The 22,308-nt window shown below is 44.9% G+C and overlaps 1 long non-coding RNA gene across 2 annotated transcripts in view; it reads right to left on the bottom strand.

Moving 5' to 3' along the window:
- Positions 1 to 22,308, bottom strand: part of LOC144785648 (uncharacterized) — a 251,568-nt gene that overhangs the window by 206,532 nt on the left and 22,728 nt on the right. For both annotated transcript variants that reach the window (XR_013602007.1, XR_013602008.1), the window contains exon 2: positions 1,792 to 1,913. This is a non-coding gene — a long non-coding RNA (uncharacterized LOC144785648). The remainder of the gene's footprint in view (positions 1 to 1,791; positions 1,914 to 22,308) is intronic.

Here is a 22,308-nt window from a genome sequence, read left to right as displayed (position 1 = left end):
CACATACATTGTGCAAATGTGTTTGTTATTCTCGTCCATATGTTGCCTTGAGACTCTCACAGGTGAGTAGCTGTGCTACACAAGCTCCTGATTGACTGACTGTTATGGCGATAAAGCTATCTGTAGCACACTAACAATGACAGCCTGATCACAATCTCAGCCCAAGGCAAGGATGCCTTTGTCTATAAATAAACATCTGTGAAGTAATCAGGCTGACACAAAGAGGTAAGGAGACATGTAGTTTATTGACCGTTAGCCTGCACAACTCCCAGGATACTGGCAGGTAATGACAGGTAATGAACACTCAAACATCAACACTCTGTTGTCAAAGAGATGACATCATAGATGCTATGTGGAGAGGGGAATAAGATTACTGCAATCTGTTTCCGGGTGTAGTCAGAGAAGGCACTTCTGCTGACATCAAGAGGTATTAGGCTAATGTGTTTGCCCAGCAGCTGTCTAACATCTCCGTGAGGGCGGTCCAGCTCATGACCAAGATGATGTCCTACATTCTTAACCACAAGGTAATGGGGATGGATCATCCAGTAAGGGGATTCTTGGAAGAACATATCCTTCGCCCCTAGACACGTAGGTAAGGGTTCGCATAGGAGGAGTATGCCAGATTGTTATAACATTACATATGCTTGCATACATACATTGTTTCTGGAAAATGATGGAACTTTTTGTATTGTACACTGTTCTGATACTTCTTGTAACTTTTGTCCGCTTCCGTCTATTGATCGTTGCAACACATATATTCTATACAAGAATCACGTTGGTTCAATAAACGTTGAAAATGTCCCTCTGTGTATTCTTTGTATATTTCTCTGAGCAAAGGAGTGTGTGAGCGGAAGGTTCTAGATCTGTCACCACGGTTCCTGAGGAAACAGTTGCCATGTTCAATGGTTGCCAGCACTGTTTGCTCTCTGTCTAGGTTAGAAAGGCTTATGGTGGCACTGTGAGTTAGCTGGTCTATAGGACAATATGTACTGTAGTGGTGTACAGAATCAGTTTGGCAATGTCCCAACGTTTATGTTGTCCACAAGCACACATTTTCTACTGATTAGTGGAAACGACACAATACTCTGCTGGCAGGTCCAGATAGTAAGATTCAGGGCTTCATGTGTTTTTATACGGTATTTCTTCAGCCTGTAAGCTTCAGACCCTGGAGTGGAAATATGTTCTGGCTGCCCTGATTTTTGTACTATCATTTTGCAGTTACCAGTGCTTTCAATTTAAAGGAGCAGTTAATTTTCAGTACTTTTGTACGTAAGATCCGTGCATGCTTTCCGGTGGGCTCGTATCACATTTGGTACAGTTGGAGAGTAGGCAAGCCCCAGACTTTGCCACCTACTTACCCACTGCATCAATTGTCATAGCAAGAGTTGTGTTGAAAAGGTCAAGATGTTGCACTTTTTTTATTTAGTGGTTTTTCCAGGATGAGTTTGATACTTTAGGAGAATTTTCAAGAAAAATGGATGCCATTGCGAAGCAAAAATACAAGACTATGGGTCTGATATTTTCCCATCTGTAGTTTGTCACTACGGGCTAAATCATTTATAATTTGTCATTACCAGAACACTTGTATTGACTTTGTGACTGTAACAAAACAAAGTAAAGAATAAAACACTTACTATGTTCCATGAGTCTGGACTTTTGATTTTTTAGGGAATACATAAGGATTGAAAATTGTTCTATACATTTTGTTGTTTTTGCATTAAATGTGTCAGTTTTAAAAACTAAGCTGTTCATACATAAAGTGAGTGCTCCACCATCAGTTTTGTGGCATACCAGTGTCCATCTTGGAAGACTTGTCATATCTCATCGCAGTCCTGTGGTGTCGGAATTGCATCAACTTTCAGTGCAGTGCCTCCTGGCCGTGTGGAGGAGTTTTGCACTTTGAAGGAGGCGTTCTGGAGTTCAGAAAAGGAGAAGGAAGTAGATAAACAATATGTTTATTCATTTTTCTAATTTTTTAAGTACGTAGAGATATCAGCTGGCTATCTTCAAGTATCACAACCAACCGTCCTTGATATTATTTTATTGCTCTAGCTACTTTGTAATGGCTACTGTAGGGAGTGTACAACAACCACCACATTTTGTTCCTAATCCACGGAAACCTGTACAGAAATGAAAACACTTTTTGTGTTTTTAAAAACTAACTGGATGCTATTGATGTAAATAACTATTCACCTGCTAGGAAGACAGTCTTGCTATTTAACTGTCTAGGGCCACAAGGACAAAATATGGTTGATCATTTGCCTATTTTACAGCCTCCACCTAGTGTTGAGGCTCCAGATTCCGCTAGTTGGAATGTGTATATTGAGCCAGAGAAACTACTATCCCTTCATTTTTCAGTGGAACCATGTAAAATTTTGGAATGTTTACATTTTTTTCAAGGAAACACTCCTTATTTGAGACAATTGATCAGTGTGTAGCATCCTTGACGATTTTGGCAAGTTCATACAGTTTTGAAAACAGTGTGGGCCAGTATATTATGGATCAAGGAGTGCTGATCTGTACTTCTAAGAATGTGTAAGAGCATTTATTGTATTGTACCAATCCTCATTGAATGATACTATTAAGATTGTCAAAGGGATTGAGCAGTCCGTGGAATCAGTGAAAGTATTTTCGGGTGATAAGGAGAGTGTGAAAGTGAGAGCATAAAAAAAAAAAAAAAAGTACGAAAAAGTCCTTAAGACGTTCCATCGCGTGCTAATGGTCTGAGTCCGCCTTGCACGAGTAACTATGTCAATTTTCGAGCTAAGGGAAACAAATTTAATATTCGTAAAAAATGGGGAATTTTATGGTGGGGTGCAAAGCTAATGCCACTTTGTCATTTAAGGCTAGCAGTGTAGATATTGGTGATGTTAAATCTCCAGACTGGCAAGTCGTGTTCAGGATTTCATTGGGCAGCGGTGCCTACAGCACCACACCAAGGGTGTGCACTGGGCAAATGAAATCTGGTATCATGATCCAGAGAAAAATTCAAAATCTCAGATTCCCAGAACCACTAGACTACAAAGGTAAATCAAATATTTTTGGGGTGCGGGTGATGGATCTCAGCCAATAGGTCAAAACCCAATGGCCTAAGGTGATGGTGAATAACCTCTGTCCCTCTCAGCTGGAAATGGTGCTATGCAGGCTGCCATAAAAAATATGCTATGATAGAGGATGGTGTTGGACAGGAACCTTTCTGCAAAGTCACCCCAAATTTTTATTTTCCTGTGTTGAACATGTTTTTGTTGGCTTTTAGGACAGTGTGCACTTTATCCCAGCTAATCAGTGGTAACGTGCTCGTGCCCTTCCTTGAAAACATGGTAAAATGGGTATGGACCTGATTGGTCCATTTAATGTACGTATAAATCTCTAGTATGTTGTACTACATGTACCCAGGGCATGCAAATTAAATTCTACCAGTCGAATTCGGCTTTGTGTGAGTTTTTCTCAGGCCTGCCTTTGCAGACTGTAGTTTAGTTCTAAACTGCCACTTCAACCTGGCAAAAAAAAACTTTTACGAGGCCTAACTCTTCTAATAAGCGACCTCTAAGTTTGGTTTTAAAGGGTCATAGGGCAGGGTGGATGGTATTTAAAAAGTAGGACGTGTGTACGTATATTTTGCATGTCCTGACGGTGAAAACTCCTAAGGTAATTTTTCACTGAAGTAAGGCTATTTTCTCCAAAGTCTAAGACTGGGTTACCTTATTACACTTAAGAAGTGATCATTTAAGGCTGGGAACAAATAGAGAATTACTTTTTCCACTAATTTGAAATTGTAAATTATAATGTAAATTCCTCTTCAATAGTACAGTTGAATTATAATTTATTTTTTAGAAAATGCCACTTTTAGAAAGTTTGCATCTTTCTGCCTAAACCAAATGTGCCTGTCTGCCAGAGCCCATGGTCACAAGCTTGTAATAGCCTTCCTGTGATGTTCAAGTTATTTATTTGCATAGTTACTAAAAAACATTGCAATGAAACATCAGAGGATAAAACATTAATTGCATACAGACACCATGTTACACACGTCAAAAAATAAAATCATTCTTGTGAACAAGGGCCAACTAAGATTATTAAAAGGTCATTGCCGGAATAGTACCAGACATAAACTTTAAAAGTCTGCATCAACATTTGACACTGATGCGTAGATACAAGTCATTCTCATGAGCAAATTTGTGCGTTAAAACTTTGAGTATTATTAAAACCAGTTTGCAATGATAGGAATCAGTACATGGGCATATTTTGCCCCAAGCAAGATTAATGAAACCTTGGACATTGACTAAACACAACGTTCATCGGTGCCTGAGATACTGTCCAGTGTTTCTTACTTTCACTGGACCAAGTGCGAAGTTAACTGCTTAGTGTGCCTCTTGTAACTGCTTTGCATAAACTGGGGACATAGTAACCCGCTCTACACCCTGTCCCTGTGTTGTAATTTGGCAGCAATTAGGTTAAGCATTAGCAGAAGACATCCTGTATTTAGAGACTATCTTGTCCGTCTTGTGGAATCCATTTTGTATTTCTGTCAGCTATTTTGTTTGCCATGTGCTTGCCATGTGCTCTGTCCTACCTTTCTGTTAACTGCTCTTGAAATCTGTCTAGAGACGAGATATATTTAGCATCTTCCACCTTCGCACATGCTCAGTTGAGCTTGCAGCTGCTGTAGTCTGTAACTGTCAGGATGTGTCCACCAGAATTAGCAAACTGTTAGCGCCTCCCACTTGTTGCCTGTACACTTTCTATATGACCTTATATGTACCTACAACCAGCATTTTGTTCTTGTACCGCCTTCATTTGAGCCCCTGTGTGGGTATAAAAGGACCAAGCTCCTTCCATTCAGTTTACTACTTCATACATTACCGAAGGCTGCTATGTGAATGTAGTTTCACCTCATGAGGTTTAATAAACTCTGTCTTTTCTATTCCAGTTTCTGTGCCAACTTCTTATTATTGGTCTGAGGACTCTGTGCAGAGAAGGGAGAACCCCTAGCACTGGTAGGCCTTGCTGAGGTCCACTACTACACCTGTGCAGAAGTGTCAAAGTGCAAAGTACAGGGAATCCTGAGGCAAAAAGTGTCAGATGTGCCCCTTGAGACTGCAGAGAATGTCAAGTGCATGGGATTGTGAACCAAAAAGTGCCATGTGGAAAGCAATTACTTCTGTATTACGATGTGGCTATAAGCAAGGCCTCCAGGGTTAGAAACAATGAGAGTCCTGGTATGTAGCTTCTTTGCAAAAAGTTGGGAACCGAAGACCCTCGCCGTCAACTAGACTTTGGGCCCAAGTTCAGAAAGTGCCAAGTGCAAGAGTGCAAGAGTTCATGATCAAGCAGTGCCTGTTTGTTACTGATGGGGCAATTCCCAACGGTAGTCTAGACTGGAGCCCTGGAAGGTCCTGTTGAGGAGCTGCTAAGCAAGAAAGTGCCAAGTGCAAGAGTTCATAATCAGAGAGTGCTTCATGCACATGGAAATCAGAGACCCTCACCAGCGACCAAACTTAGGCCCCAAGTTCAGAAAAGTGCCAAGTGCAAGAGTTCATAATCTTAAAGTGCTGAGTACACAGCCTTTGCTGCTGTTTCAGTGATGGTCCCATGGGAGAGGCAGTCAAGACTAGTTCCCGAAAGGATCATAATCCGGACAGCTTGGTGTCTCCCTTGGCATTGTCTTGTACATCAGTGTAAGGAATTTTACTAGTTGAAAGTTTAGTTGTGGATCACCAGGAGTGAAGCGGGCCAGCATGGCCTGTCTCCGAGAGCGGATCCATCTTTGGTTGAAAGTAACTCTCAATGTTTTTTTTCCTCCTACCGCTCTTTGCAATTGCATAGCAGGTGCAGTGAATCCTCCTTGTCTGTACCACGGTAACCAACGGTTACCACAAATTTTTCTCCCCGCAGGGAATCAGAACGCGGTTGTTACAACGACCGTGTTGGGATTCCGCATACCATTACTCTGCAAGTCGGAACAATGACTTGCGGAGGGGGGTGGGGAGGAGGCGTTGGATTTAAAATCCAACACTTTCCCTAGTGTCCGCAAAGAATGGAGTTGGAATAGTAAATTATACTATTCCAACATCCAGCACCCCCCCCCTCCGCAAGTCGTTCTTCCGACTTGCGGAGTAATGGTATGCAGAATCACAACGCGGTCATTGTAATGACCGAGTTGTGATTCCCTACGGGGAGAAATACCGCAACATAATAACACACATTCCTGTACCACACAAGCGGCAGTCCTTCATTATGGATTCTGTTTGCCAGTACAGAAGGTGCATTCAGCAAGGCAGCAACCCCAGATGATGGTTCTGGAATTGCTCCTTGTTGCGTCTGGAGTAACCTAGGCTGAAATATTTCTGGAGAGCTGGTGTGTTATAGGTGTTCAACGACATCCAGACATGAGCTCTGCCAGAGAAAGCTTCCACTAATGAGAGGAGTTTTATCGATATCCAAACTGATTTTAGAACAAGGAGTGGCTGTTTGGGGCTTCCCATTGTTGAGTCACCCCTGTCCTGGTCAGAGATTCCTTGAGGTAAGTTCTGGAAGGTGATTAAATCCTCTGTTGGAGCTCCTGCTATAGGTAGTAGTTAAGAGTGTCAAGGGCTGCTTTCCTGATTCTACTCCAGAGGATTATGAAGGCTCTGTGCCTTGCCAGAGATTGCTTTTGCAGCTCATACTCCAGCCTAATCTGTGCTGGGGAGCTATATTTTGATAGACTTGAATGATTCTATATGCTTTTACTAGGGTCCCTGCCTCTCTTGAGTTCACTATCATATGTTATTGTTGGCAAAAATTTGGCTTGCACTATCCGGAGGAGCGGGGATAGTGATGGCCCGTTTAGTATTTATTTTAAGTTCTTTAGTGACACTGCCAGTGCTAGTCCTTTTCTTTTTATTGCCTGCTTTTGTTACATGAAATTGCCTGCTTTGTTGACGACCACCCCTCGATATTTGTAGTCTGGTGCTGACTGAATTTGTGTATGGCCCCAGATCCATGCCAATGGCTTTCTGCTGTTGTTGCTAATTGTCATTGTGTATGTCATATCGAAGTGATGTTCAATCCATTTTCCTCTGACAATTCCTGTGTTGTATTAAGTTGGTGCTGTAAGCGTACTTGAGTGTGGCCGACTAAGACCACGTCACATGCATAGAGGAAGCTCCACAGCACCAAACCACCTAGCCTCTGGGCGTGGGAGTTACAGGCATTGAGTGCCGGCATCGGCTGGTCAAGAACAGATTGAGCAAAGATGGAGCCAGGGCTCCTCCCTGCTTCAACCCTTTGCTAGTTGGAATTCACCTTGAGAGATGCGTTTCTTCTTCCAGCTTCACCTGCACCCATGGGATGTATGACGTTACAACTCATACTTTTACATCGCATGCCTTTACAACGCGGTTTTTACATCGCATACCATTACAACGCATAGTGCTTTTAGGCGCTGGATAGTGATTTATTTAATTTACTATTCCAACTCCAGTCCCCGTGGATAGTAGGGAAGGTGTTGGATAGTATATTAAATACATTCCCTATCCTAGAGCGCCCCCCAGAGCTATACGTTGTAATGGTTTGCGTTGTAAAAGTTGTGTCGTAATGGTAGTGCGTTGTAAAAGTTTCTTTGTAAAGGATGTTTCCCGCACCCATGTATCCATATGGAGAGCGATTAGCAAGTTCAGCAGGGTCTGGAAAATCCCCAGCATGCCAATTTGTTCTAGAGCCTGGCCCTCTCCACATGATCAAAAGCTGCCCTAAAGTCATTGAAGCATAGATGAAGTGGCTGTTTCATGCCTTTCACCTTATCTATAAGACGTGATATGGCCATGATATTGGTTGTTGTCCTGGAGGTATCTGAGAATTCAGTTTGATTTAGTGATATTATTGCTTTCTCCATTGGTCACATCGAGAGCTTCTCCACTAGTGTCGCTGCAAAGTATTTTGCCTTGTTGTCGATGAGGACTTGGCAGAGATCAGTCTCTGCTTTTCTATATTGGAGATATTAGCGAGGCTCTCCAGAAGGCTGGGATTATGATGCAGAGCCCGATATCGAAGAACAGTGCCTTCAGTGCTTCTGGCCAGAATTCTGCAGTATGTTCAAAGATCGCCAGGGGAATGCCATTAGGGCATGGGGCCCCTTCTCTCTTGCCTTTGCTGATTTAGTATCTAATTATGTTCATTCTGGGTGACCGTGGGGTTGCCTTGGTCCATTTATTGACATAGCAGATGATGCTGGAGGGTAACTGCTCATCCAAGAGGTATTTAGAAAGGTGCTAATTGGTATCATACTAGTTGGCTGGCTTGTAGATTTTACAGGGCAATGCTGGTTAAGGTGATCCCCCAGAAACGTTGACCATATGTCTTCGGGTATATGGTAGGTGATTCCCCATGCGATGGGATTAGCTTGTTGATCGTCCCCCAGAATCGTACTCTGTCATTCTGCTTGATATCTGCGAACTGCTTTACCCAGATGTCATCCTCACATGCTCTGTTGGCCTCCAACCTCAGCTTCTTTAGTGCTGTTTTTTGTTGTTGAATTGATGTTCGCAGAGCAATGTCCTTTGGGGTAAGCCTGAAGACCTTAATGTGCTGTTCATTGCTCTTTTGAGTTGCTTAAGTTGGAGCCTTTGGAATGTGCCCCACCTCCTTAGGTGTTTGAAGAGGGCTTGTTTTTAGTGGTACAACAAAAGTTTCCCCAACACTGGTAGTGAGACTCCCACCTTGCAATATCGCTTTCTGTTGGGTCTCTATATGCCTGTAGGAGTGCCACTGCGTACTAAAACAAATGTCCTATGGTTGCCTGAGCAAATGTAATACTTTTATTGTTGATCATAAAAATTATATCAGGAGACTCCTTCACCGGGTTGTATGTGGGCGCAATTGTTAAGGTTGTCTCTTGAGGACGATGGTCGGGGTCACCTCTGTCTCCTAGGCAGAATGAAGCAACCCGTTGAAACAGTGGAAGCGAGATGAAGGTATAGTCTATCATCGTGCATGTAGATAAGGAATAGTAAGATGCCGCGGGTGGATTGTCTTCTTGGAACCGGCAATTGAGAGCCCTTAGATTAAGCTGTTCTATATCAATCAGTAGGTCTATGCCAGTTTTGGTCGGGCGTCCCTGATTATTTCTCCCTTGCAGCAGTATATCCCAGATTGCAGTTTGACCTATCATAGCATCATCTGGTGAGGAGCCGAGCCGATGTAAGTTCAAGTCCCCCGTGAGGACGATGTTCACAGTTTCTCTCTTGTTTACGTATACTAAGATCTGATCTACTAGCTGTCGTGTGGCATTGCATTTCAGATAAATATAAATGTTGAGGATTGTTATCTTCGTTGGCGGTTTTTTGAAGCGAGGTGGTGATTTTGACAGCACTTATGGTTGGCATTGTGGAACGTAAAAGGCCAGCTGAAGCTGTGCAGTCTATTGATACGTAAGTTACCAGGCCTCCCGGTAAGTGGCCATACCTTGCCCCTTTAACTTTGGGCATAAAGTAGTACTAATATCCTTTCAAATGATTCAGTTCTGCCAACCAGGTTTCCTGCATCAAAATGGCATCGAAGGCATTGTTATGTAATGGAGAAAGTCTCGATCTAAGATCTTGGTGGCAAAACCATTAACTTTCCATGAACACTGGCGAAGGGGATCTAAACAGGACTCGATGGCTACCGATGTTTCCAGTTCCTGTTATTGGATCTCGGGTTGACTGTTAAATGTTCTAGAAATACACCTGAGGTCAATGTCCAAGTAGTGTGGATCGATTGCATTCTAGTGACCCTTATGTACATCCAAGGTAGCCCTCATCCTTCATGGTGAGTGTCCCAGGGCTGATCTGAGGACAGAGGGGGTAGAGTTGTTCGAGCCTGCTTGCCCTCTGCCCTAATCAAATGATAGCAGAGGCGAGGAATAGCCTGGTTCATGGAATTGGGGGATGTTTATCCCCCAGTTCTCAAAGCCAGAGCTTTCTGCAAGACATTTCTGTATGATTGAAGATGTTCTCTAAGTTGTCTAGGTGGCTTTGCCTGCTGGGTGTGTTTCAGAGGGAATAAATTGTATTCACCCAAGATCAATTGTATATATACCAGCTAAGGTTGGAATATGTGTAATCAGCAGTAGCATGTTACCTCTGTTCAGGATGTCGCGGTTTCCTCTTGACATATTCAGGTCTGAAAATGGTTTGGGATTTTTCTTTTATTGCATTTTCACTTAATTACTGTTTGAGTTCTGCACAAATACTTTACATATTTCCTCTAAATTAAGCATGACTGCTGTGTGCCAGGCTTCCAGGGGGTCAAGCACAGGTTTATTTAGTGACTTTTGTGATTCACCCTGACAAGGGCTGTGTTTATCATTTGAGTAGGATTTTCACCTCCCTCAAACAATTTCGCTTGGATTTGCATACTCACCACTAGGCCTGGCTGAAATTTTAATTACACCCGAGTAATTTTGGAAAGATTGTGTTACTCTTCTGATGTGAAATGACTAAAAATTATGCAATCTCTTCATTCATCCATACACCTATTCATCCATTCGGCTTTCTGTCCATCCATCCTTGTTTGTATTTTTCCAAACATTCATCGACCATTGATCTATCCATTTCTGCATCGCTCCTTCCATTTTCTCTTCTACAATCTAACCTTCTCTCTATTCATCCTTTTCTCCATCCCAGTCTCCCACCCTCCTTCCCTATTATGCTCTTTTGTTTCATTTCTTCCCCCTTCCCATGGCTACTTATAGTATCTTGCACTGGTACTTATAATCTACTTTTCAGAAACCAAAGACACTGATCAAAAATCAGTGGCAAAGTTTTACAAGATGTGCAAAATTCACCCAGAATATAATATATCCTATGAACTATATGTTGTATAAATCAGGTTCTCAGGTGAAAAAAGCAGGAAGATAAATACCATAATGCACTGGGATGACAGATATTTACACTAGGCATGTGCCTTATCATGGACTTGGCCGCATTCATTCTTTGAAATGTAATAATCCGAACAGCTGTGCTCAGCCAAGATTTGTATAGGGTTACAAATTGGGTTACTAGTTGACTGGGTGTGAGCCCTGGTCAGGAAGCAACCACAATCCCAGTCAGGTTAAGGCAAAGGCAAACCCCAAATTAACCTGTGCTGATCCCGATAGATTGGCACAGAGCAGCCATGCTTAATTAGGAGGCAATGTGTAAAGTATCTATGCAACTCTCCAAACAGTAAAACAGCGAAAACACCACACAAAAAGATCCCACCCTGGGTTACAAAAATCGAGCAAACTTTAATAAAAACTAGACGAAAATGACAACAATCCCATCAGTAGAATCGGAGTTAAGAATTTTTTTAAATAAACAAATAGAGTGCCTAAATGTTTAAGGCACCAGCCGCCACTATCTGGCCACAATGGACCGGGTCAAAGTCAAATGTTTAGGCCCACCGTGATGGAACGCGGGTTGGACACAGTCCCAGATTAGTCCTTACCTTCTCAAGTTCATGTTGGAGAGGGTAGGAAGGAGAAAGTTGCAGGCGGCAGCCAACATGGTGTGAATAGCACACCAGGTGTCGCAAACGAGCAGGCTTCAGCTTCGCGTTGGCTGTCCACTGTGGACTGTTGATGCTGCTGTGCGAAGAGGTGACTGGAGGTGGCTTGCACTGGTTTTCGGTGCAAGCGGCATGGTTCCAGTGTGAACGGGCAATGCGCGGTGGTGAGGAGCCTCCAAACTTGATTTCAAAAGCTTGTGAGCCACACCAAGCATCCAGGACCTGAGAGGCACCACTTGGAGTCAGAACCTCGCTGAAGCTGGGTCCAGGAGATGGTTGGCTAGCCTTTTATGCCCCTCATGCTCAGATCAGGAGGTCAGCAGATGAGCCCTTTGAGTCACTCTGGGGTCCTTGGTTCAAGATGAAGTTGCAGATCCAGTTCTTCTTTCCCAGGCAAAAGGGCAGCAGGTCAGCACAACAGGGTAGCAGTTCCTCTTTAGAGCTGTAGTCCAACAGAGAGACAGTCCTTGTAGAAGCACAGCAGTCCTTCTTCCAAGCAGGTATCCACAGGTCCAGCAGTGTACTGAAGAGTTGGTGTCTGAGATCCTTCTTTTTTGCACAATTGCGCCTTTGAAGCAGGGAGAAGCTTCTATAGACATGCACAGAATGTTGAACTATATTTTAAAATGACACACATGACTCCATTTTGTGTTGCCATGCTCTCCGCAACCTGGAGAAGAATTGCTTTCCACGTCCCTGTTGAAACTTGCACAACCCTCCCCGCTCCTTGTGGTCGAGCCGATTCCAAGAAGCTGTCTGTGTGCCTCACCCCTCCAGTTGTGCCAGAGACTCAGCCACATCCTGTCCATTGTTCGCAACTCAGCCTGTCACGACCAACTGGCCCGTGACCACACCATGTGGGCGAGGAACCACGAGGCTGTGCCCTGTGACCACACCAACTGATAGAGGAAGCATGAGGCTGTGCACTGTGACCACACCAACTGATAGAGGAAGCACGAGGCGGTGCCCCATAACAACACCAGTTGGGCAAGGAAGCACGGGGCTGCGTACATTTTGCAATCAGAGACAGATGTCCCCTGGCCTTGATTGCACCACACAAGACTGACGAAGAACTTGTCAGATGAGGAAATTATCTGAATAAGGAACTTGTACTGTGCAAATGGGCGTGGCTAGCGCTATAAATATGTGTAGGCTGCGGAGTAAAGCAGCAGTCTCCGTAGAATTGTTTTTGTACCATTCTGGGACCCTGTCCTTAGCTCGAGCTAATAAATAACTTGTCTTCCCTCCACAGCGGATTGTCCTGGTCTCTTTGGTAATGTATGATTCAAACAAGAAGAACCCGCAGATTCTAGGTGTCCCATACACAGCTGGCTTTGACTCTCCTAGTGGGGAGGGGTCTCCAAAAAGCCGGTTCTACAATTTGGCACCCAACGTGGGGTGTCTTCGGTGGTCGTCATCGAGCCTGGTGGTCGTGAGGAGTCAGTGATCCAATTCTAAGGGAGGCGCACCACTACATTGGCTGAAAGTTGTCTTTGTGGGCCCGAGGACTCAGATTGCGTGATTCCTCCCTCCAGTAGGCTACCCGACTGCGGCCACGACTGACGCCCCAGTTTTGGTTCCTAGTTTTGGGAGATCGGGACCTTTGTGACACCTGCCGTGTGATAGAAGATTAATGGTCAGGTAAGAGTGGGAGTAGCCCACTTCTTTGGTGAATTGGATTTTGGTTTTGGGTATTGTTCGAGTTTTGCAAAAGCCGAAAACCAAAGGGTAAGTACAGTTATATGCTGTAAATGTTAGATTTCACCCTTTGATGTTTGGAACCAGGATACACGTCTAGAGAAGCCTGGATTTAGTAAGTTCCGGAAATGGTGTTGTTGTTCTTGTACACAGGACTCCGCATTGGAGGAATCTTGTCCGATTCCTCCTTTCGGGACCCCTAATCATGAAGTTTATTCTAAACATGGTGTTGGCCCAATTATGTTTTTCTCAGTTTGGCATAAGTATACAAAGGGTAATGCTGAGTTACAATGGCCAATGTACGGTAGTTTTGAACCTCCTTTGTTAGATAATTCAGAGGAGAAGTTGTTTCAAAGAAAAGCTAGACCTGCGATGTTTGATTCCTTTCGGGTTTCGTGCAAGGAGTCCAATCAGAAAGAAATCAAACTCAAATGAGTGAAGCTAAAGTAATGCGCATGAGTGTGATTCAGAAGGCCCAGAATCATGATAATCAGAGAATAGAAGAAGGTATAATAATACATGATAGATTACATTGAATGCAGGTAGTTGGATGTTACATTACAAAGAAGGCTCCCGAAAAGGCCCGGGACAAAGAAGATGACCCTCTCATGTCCTCCATGTTGAACACCCCTCCACCCTATACCCCCGCCATGTATCCGGCCCTTGATCCCTCACAATTGACTTTTAATTTTAGACAGTCAAAACAAGATGGTTACAGTTAAGTATATATATTTACTATTTTGTGTTTTGTTATTGTGTATTATGTTTTGTCTCCTGATTAAAAGTTACAGTTGATATTTTTATGTGTCATGTGAAGTGTCTCTCTTTTGTGTGTTGTGTATTTTTGTTTCTGCCCACAGATCATTCATGGATTTTTGCATGTCAGCAGCGACACAGTAAGTTGTATTGAAAGCCGATCGCCACTAAGGTGACCTGCTGTCAAAAAGGGGGGTTAGGAAGGTGAGGAAATTGAATATTGACTTTAAACCTGACAAATCAAGCAGGCCAGAATATTGGGTTTTGGGCTGCAGGTTCACTGTGCATAAAGTGCATGACATAGTATTGTGTGTCACTGCTCATTTGCATGTGCTACTGTAATTTGTGTATGCTTTCTGTGCTTGGTATACAGCAAGTATATCTGATGGCTTGGCATGTGTGTTTTTATCTTATGTGTAATTTTGTTTTTGCATTGTTTTGACAATTCTACTTTTGATACTATTACAAGCTCCCCTGTGTTGTGAGGGGATTGTCATGACGATGCCCATCGCTACGCAACAGTTGAATGGACTGGTTCTGGTTACTAAATTCCACAGATATGATATTTCATGCTGTGAACATGAGAGACAACACTTCACCAGTGCATGTCTATTTGGCTATAATGGTATTGAAGAAAAATAAAAGAGTTATACAGGATTAAATGTGTGTCACCTGCAGTTAGTCACATTACTGCCCCTTCCTTTAAGGAATAAGCAGCCTAGATTGATTTTCCTTGATTGGACCCTAAGAATGAACTATAAATCTGTGGCTCTTGCTAAAGGTGACCTAATTTGTCTCACGATATTACACTAGTTAATCCTGTTCTGCTTCCTGAGCAGTGTATGGCTTTGTTCCTTAAAGGGACCTAAGTTTCTTTTTCCATGGGGAAGGAACTGGAACATTAGCTGAGATTACAGTATATGGTGTAGTAGCCGGTGGTAGAGTTAAAATCTGTGTACTACTTTGGCTTTTGTGTATTGTTCGTACTCCTGGTGTTGTGTCCCATGCCTGACTATCACCCAAGTAATTTCTTGTTCTTCCTATAGATTTTTCTTTTGCGCCCCCCCCGATCAATGTCGCATTTTGCATAGTTATTGGGGATTTTAGCTGTGTCCTAGTCCCATTTCCATTTCCCGTATTGCTTTCACCTGTCAGCCCTTTTATTATTGTTGGTGTATTGTTCAAGTTCACACTCCCAGACTGCAGTGATGTACTAGGGACCCCCATATTATGTATAATTCCCTTTTTGGTTTTCGAGAATTTTCTCCATGCCCACTTTGTTGTTTTCCAGTCTGACTATCAGGGTAGCGATGGACTGGTTAACTGACTCAATAAGATCTTTTACTATAGTAGACAAGTTTTCTACCTCAATAGAGGACACCTTACGTTTATTTTATTTAACATTACCTATTTTAATGCCTATTTTAGTTTGTTTTACCCTTTTGCCCCTGCTGTTTCGAGTTTCAGTGGGATCAGATGTGTTCTAATCATGGAAATAGCAGGACTCTCTAGTCCTTGTCTTTTGTTTCCACATTTTGATCATTAGCATGTGTATTGCATAGTGCACCTGATGCACAATTATTAAAGGGAGGTATCTACATGTCCCTGATAATCTGTATCATGTGTTTTTCCTTTTGAGATGTTCTAGATGAGAAATGTAGGAACACACAGATGTAGTAATTCAAAAGATGTTGACCCCATTAGACAATGCCACTATGTGTGAGGACCTACATTCAGATAGAATTTCCATGTAGCTATCTACCCTTAGATGGCACAGGATATGCTCTCACATTGAAGTTAGTGAGGATAATGAGGAGTACCCAATTGAAGAGACTAGAAGTACTGCCTTTGCCTTTGTATCCTTTGAGAGTGACAGTGTATTCTAGACCAGAGTAGTCCCATGGCGTCTGGCCACTCCCATGAAGATTGCAGGCCACCTGCTTGCAGTCCCATTGTTAAATACAATAAATTGTTTTTGCGCTAATTTGAAGGAAACTAACAACTGTGTCACATTTCCTATATCACTAGGTTCTGCTGGATCTTCCAGAGTAAAAGCAAGAGTCATAATAACCTGCAGAACGGTGATAAAGATGAGTCCTAATTCCCATCAGTGACAGCTACAGATGAGGGGCGGACGTCTTGGACCTACAGTCCCAGCACCCAGAAAATAGCAAGCCTGGACAGCGATCACCAGCACGTCATCAATGGCATTTCCAAAGCATTGTGTTTGCTTCATCAGACGGCGTTGAACATCAGAGAAGAAGGAGGAGCTGGTTCCCTGTTTGCCACAGAACAAGAATTTTAGTGCAAAGGAGCGAAAAAGAAGGATCCCTGTTGTTGACGGCAGGGCTGGTTTGAGGCTTCAGTTTTCTACCTGTCATGTGCTGGTAACCTCTGACAGCGCGCGGTTCTTTGAGCCCCTTGGCCTAAGTTTTGGCCACACCCCCTCTTTTCCTTTGCTCCAACAGAAGAGCAGTGCACCGGAGGATCCAAGATTGGCAAAAGGCACTACATTTGTGATACCTATGTTGAAAGGAAAATTAGAATGAAAGAGCAGCCTGAGCGTCCTCTGACACTGAATAACAAGTGTTGGAGCCTGAGAGTGTTGCTGAACGTGAAAGTCTGTTGCTCTTTCCTGAGTAACAGTACTTGGGTCTGCACGGTATGATCTGCGCCCACGACCACCGAAGAGCATGCTATCTGTAGTGCTGCCGCAGAGGAGAGACATTGGTGCACTGCCTTGAGACATTGAGCATGAAAAGCAATGGAACGGTATGGGTGGGGCAAAGTGACTGCGCCCACACGCTCCAGCTCAATGGTTCAACTCTCCCAGCTCTGGTGTCCTCACTGAATACGTACTTTGTGTGTGGGAACAAGGCCTACGCCTGGCTGCCCAAGTCTTGGGCTGGCACCTGTTACATTGCGTGGTTACTTCCCCCCACCCACACAGCCGATGCAACACACCACATCCAGAAGAGAGGTGTGATTGACGCTGAAGACACAGCTGGCCAAGAGTTTGGGGACTTTGCTAAAGGGTTCCTCCCCTTTTGGGACCCTATGGTCAACAGTCGCAGTCTGTGACATCTCACAAGGGTGGTAGAGGCCACCATAAACGCAACTGCCAGTGCCCTCAGTAACATCACGGTGGAACTTCAAGCAGATCGCCTCATGACTTTACAGAACAGAATGGTGCTTTACATCATACTGGCAGACCGTGGGGGAGTCTGCACATTGATCAGGACAAGCTGCTGCATCTACATACCTGACAATGCGTCAGTCTATCAAGCAATACAGAGACTGCATAAAATTGCTTCCGACATCCATCAGGATAAGGGTTCATGGTCCCTAACCGGCTGGTTTTGGATCATGGTATCTCAGTGGGGATGGAAGATAATGATTTTCATTGCCATCATTGCAGCCGCATTGTTCTCTTGCTGCCTCTGTGTTCAATGCATGCCAGCTCTATGTGGGCTCTGTGCCACCTCTTTGACACCCAAACAAATTAAATTACACCATCACAATGCCATGATGATGATCAAGAGAGAGGTCCAGGAAATTATGGACATTTACCTAGACGACGATTGATTGTTGCCTCTGCATGGCAAAAGGAGGGACTGTTGAACTGTATTTTAAAATGACCCACATGACTCCATTTTGTGTTGCCATGCTCTCTGCAACCTGGTGAAGAATTGCTTTCCATGTCCCTGTTGAAACTTGCACAACCCTCCCTGCTCCTTGTGGTCGAGCCAATTCCAAGAAGCTGCCTGTGTGTCTCACCCCTCCAGTTGTGCCAGAGACTGAGCCACATCCTGTCCATTGTTGGCAACACAGCCTGTCACGACCAACTGCCCAGTGACCGACCACACCATGTGGACGAGGAAGCACGAGGCTGTGCCCTGTGACCACACCAACTGATAGAGGAAGCACGAGGCTGTGCACTGTGACCACACCAGCTAATAGAGGAAGCACGAGGCGGTGCCCAATAACCACACCAGTTGGGCAAGGAAGCATGGGGCTGCGTACATTGTGCATTCAGAGACAGATGTCCCCTGGCCACGATTGCACCACACAAGACTGACAAAGAACTTGTCAGATGAGGAACTTATCTGAATAAGGAACTTGTACTGTGCAAATGGGCGTGACTAGTGCTATAAATATGTGTAGGCTGCGAAGTAAAGCAGCAGTCTCCGTAGAATTGTCTTTGTACCATTCTGTGACCCTGTCCTTAGTTAAGCTAATAAATAACTTGTCCTCCCTCCACCGCTGGTTGTCCTGATCTCTTAGGTAATGTATGATTCAAGCAAGAAGAACCCGTAGATTCTAGGTGTCCCCTGCACCGCTGGCTTTGACTCTCCTAGTGGGGAGGGGTCTCCAAAAAGCCGGTTCTACAAGATGACCTGTCTTCCCTGCCCTGGCTCCAGATTAAATACAGGGGGTATGCAGTCCTTTATGTGGAGAAGGGAGACAGCCTACTCAAGTGTAAGTGGAGCTGTGCCCAGCTCCTCCCTTCCAACCCGCTAGTGATGTCCCAGCCAGTCACCCCATAACTCCCATTGTTGTCTAGGAAGAATACACAAAGCCCAACTGTCACCCACACACAGTCATGTTACCCAGAGACAGGCTACAGATGGCAAATGGCTAGGGCAAGAAATTGTTAAATGGGAGCTCAAGGAAAACCATGAGCTACTAGAGGCACCACTCATAGGCGCCAGGCCTTTCATATGTCATCAAAAGTTCATATTATCTCAATGTCGATATGTAACAAGATTTTTTATTTTCTTGATTTTCAAGCATTTGAAAAAGAAACCAATAAACAGTGCATTCTATGCGTTATAATAGTTCATCACAAAATTGTTGTGTTTGCAAAAAATATAAAAAAAATGGCACATAAATCATTCAGCAAATCTACAAATTCTCCTAAGTGATGTTATTACATCTTCACAAATTCACAAAAAATAGATTCAGAATCCCAATGCATTTTGGGCTCATCCTGAACCCTTTTTCAGGGGATGTGATAAATAGGAAAATAATCAATTCCTGAGTTTGACAACGTAGTGTAGAAATGTCTGTTCTAAATCTACAAGACAGCAACAGAGGTATCTATACATCATATAATCAACGATTACATCTTTAAAACTGCATATAAGGACTAGGGAGTGCCGCTGAGAGAAAGTTCTCGTATTAAAGAAAAATGCGAAACCATTGTAAATACCAAAAAGTGCCGTGCATCAGTCAGAGTGCTAATAAAGAGCTGTCATGCAGGTTATTGCAAAGGTAATCCAAGTGGTACCCAAGAAAACGAAATAAAACTTGTAAACCCCCATGTGTTTAGACAGATCTGCCAAAAGTTCAAGTTCAAGTTCAAAAATTTATATAGCGCACTACTCACCCAGATGGTCTCAAGGCACTTGGGGGAGGGGGGGGGGTGCGTTTACTTATCGATATCCAAGTTTTTAGTTGTTTTCTGAAGAAGAGGTGGTTCTTAGTAAGGCGGAGGTGGGTGGGGAGAGAATTCCAGGTCTTGGCCGCTAGGTAGGAGAAGGATCTGCCCCCCATGGTGGATCTATGGATGCGTGGGATAGCGGCGAGGGCTTGATTGGATGATCGTAGTTGGCGGGTGGGGGTGTAGAAGGACAGTCGCGTGTTGAGGCATTCGGGTCCGAGGTCGTAGAGGGCTTTGTGAGCGTGGGTGAGGAGACGAAACGTTATTCTCTTGTTGACGGGGAGCCAGTGGAGGTCTTTCAGGTGACCGGAAATGTGAGCTTGACGAGGGATGTCCAGTATGAGTCTGGCTGAAGCATTTTGGATGCGTTGGAGTTTTTTCTGTAGTTTGGCTGTGGTTCCGGCGTAAAGGGTGTTTCCGTAATCCAGACGGCTGGTGACCAGGGCGTGGGTGACCGTCTTTCTTGTTTCGGTGGGGATCCAACGGAAGGCTTTTTTGAGCATGCGTAGGATGTTGAAGCAGGATGATGAGACGGCGTTGGCTTGTCTGGTCATCGAGAGGGAGGAGTCTAGGATGAAGCCCAGGTTACGTGCGTGATCCGTAGGTATGGGTGCGATTCCCAGGGCCGGTGGCCACCAAGAGTTGTCCCAGGCGGAGGGGGATGAACCTAAGATGAGGACTTCCGTTTTGTCCGAGTTCAGTTTTAAGCGGCTGTTCTTCATCCACTCGGCTACTTCTTTCATTCCTTCGTGTAGGTTGGTTTTGGCGGTGTTTGGGTCCTTGGTGAGAGAGGGGATCAGCTGGGTGTCGTCTGCGTAGGAGATGATGTTGAGGTTGTGTTGGCGCGCGATGGATGCGAGGGGGCTCATGTATAGGTTGAAGAGGGTGGGGCTGAGTGATGAACCTTGTGGTACGCCGCATATGACTTCGGTGGCCTCTGATCTGAAAAGGGGAAGGCGGACTCTCTGGGTTCTTCCGGCGAGGAACGAGATGATCCAGTCCAGTGCTTTTCCTTGTATTCCGACGTTGTTGAGACGTTGTATGAGGGTGCTGTGACAGACTGTGTCGAAGGCTGCGGAGAGGTCAGGTAGGATGAGGGCAACTATTTCTCCGTTGTCCAGTAGTGTTCGAATGTCGTCTGTTGCTGCTATGAGGGCGGTTTCGGTGCTGTGTTTGGCTCGGAAGCCGGACTGTGAGGGGTCGAGGGATTTGTTGGGTTCGAGGAAGGTGGCGAGCTGACTGTTGACGGCTTTCTCAATGACTTTGGCAGGGAATGGGAGGAGCGAGATGGGGTGGTAGTTCTTAAGTTCAGTGGGGTCTGCTGTGGGTTTCTTCAGAAGGGCGCTGAGTTCGGCATGTTTCCAGCTTTCCGGGAAGGTAGCGGAGTTGAAGGAACAGTTGATGACATCGCGGGGATGGGGTGAGATGATGGAGTCTGCTTTGTTAAAAATGTGGTGGGGACATGGGTCGGTAGGCGATCCTGAGTGGATGGAGTTCATCAGGCGGATGGTGTCTTCGGTGGTAATTGCGTTCCAGGCGTAAAGGTTGTTAGAGTGCGGTTTTGGTTCGGGGGTGGGTGAAGTGGGCTGGTCTTCGGGCTGGTTTTTGAAGCTATTATGTATGTCGGCGATTTTGTTGTGGAAGAATGGGGATAGAGAGTCGCAGAGGTCTTGGGAGGGAGTGATGTCGTTGGAGCCGGTGGTGGGGTTGGTAAATTCTTTGACGATGTTGAATAGTTCCTTGCTGTTTTGGGCGTTGTTGTCAAGTCGATCCTTGAGTGCTGATTTCTTGGTGGATCGGATGAGTTGGTGGTGTTTGCGGGTGGCGTTCTTGAAGGAGGCCAGGTTGTCAGTGGTTGGGTTTTTTCTCCAGGCTTTCTCGAGGGTACGACAGAGCTTCTTGGATATCTTAAGGTCGTCGTTAAACCAGGGGGCTTTTTTGCTACCTTGCTTGATTTGATGGTTTTTCAAGGGTGCTAGTTCGTTTGCGCTGTGGGTGATCCATTGTGAGATGTTGGTGGCTGCTTGGTTTGGGTCCGATGATTTGGCAGGAGGGTTTTGGTGAAGCGATGTGAGGAGCTGGTCGTAGGTAATTTTGTTCCAGTTTCTTCAGGGAATAGGTTGTGGGGGGTTGTGGGTCGTGGTCTTTTTGTAGTTGAAGTGAACGCAGCTGTGGTCCGTCCAATGGAGAGCTGTGGAGTGATTGAAGGAGATGTGCTTGCTGGAGGTGAAGATAGGGTCGAGCGTGTGTCCGGCAAGGTGGGTGGGGGTGTCAACGAGTTGTTTGAGTCCGAGATTGGCTAGGTTGTCCAGAAGGTTGGTGGTGTTGCTATCGTTTTTCTTTTCCAGGTGGAAGTTGAGGTCTCCCAGTAGGATGTAGTTCTCGGAGGGGAGGGCATGTGGGCTGATGAATTCAGTGATGTCTTCGCTGAATTGTGTACGGGGTCCTGGTGGTCTGTAGATGAGGGTGCCTCTGAGTGTGGTCTTGGGGTCGGTGTGGATCTGGAAGTGAAGGTGTTCGGCGGTAGCGAGGTTATCGTCGGAGCTGGTCGTGATGCGGATGGTGTTCTTATGGACGATGGCGATGCCTCCTCCTGTTTGGTTGGTGCGGTCCTTTCGGATGATCTTGTAGCCGTCCAGGATGGCTATGGCAATGTCTGGAGCTGATGAGGCGTTCATCCATGTTTCTGTAAGGAAGGCGACGTCCGGAGATGTGGTGTCGAGTAGGTTTCAGAGTTCAATGGAGTGTTTGTGGATCGAGCGGGTGTTGAGCAGGATGCACTTCAGGTGGTTGTTGTCGGAGCACTGTTTGGAGTTTGTGGATTTGGTGTGGGTCCTGATGCAGTCGAATTTGCAGGAGTGGCAGGTGAAGGGTCCATGGGTGGGTCCTGGGGCAGCCTGGTGGCA

The sequence above is a fragment of the Lissotriton helveticus genome, chromosome 10, assembly GCF_964261635.1.
Source record: "Lissotriton helveticus chromosome 10, aLisHel1.1, whole genome shotgun sequence".
Classification (NCBI taxonomy): Eukaryota; Metazoa; Chordata; class Amphibia; order Caudata; family Salamandridae; genus Lissotriton; species Lissotriton helveticus.
This window is presented reverse-complemented; position numbering and strand designations above follow the sequence as displayed.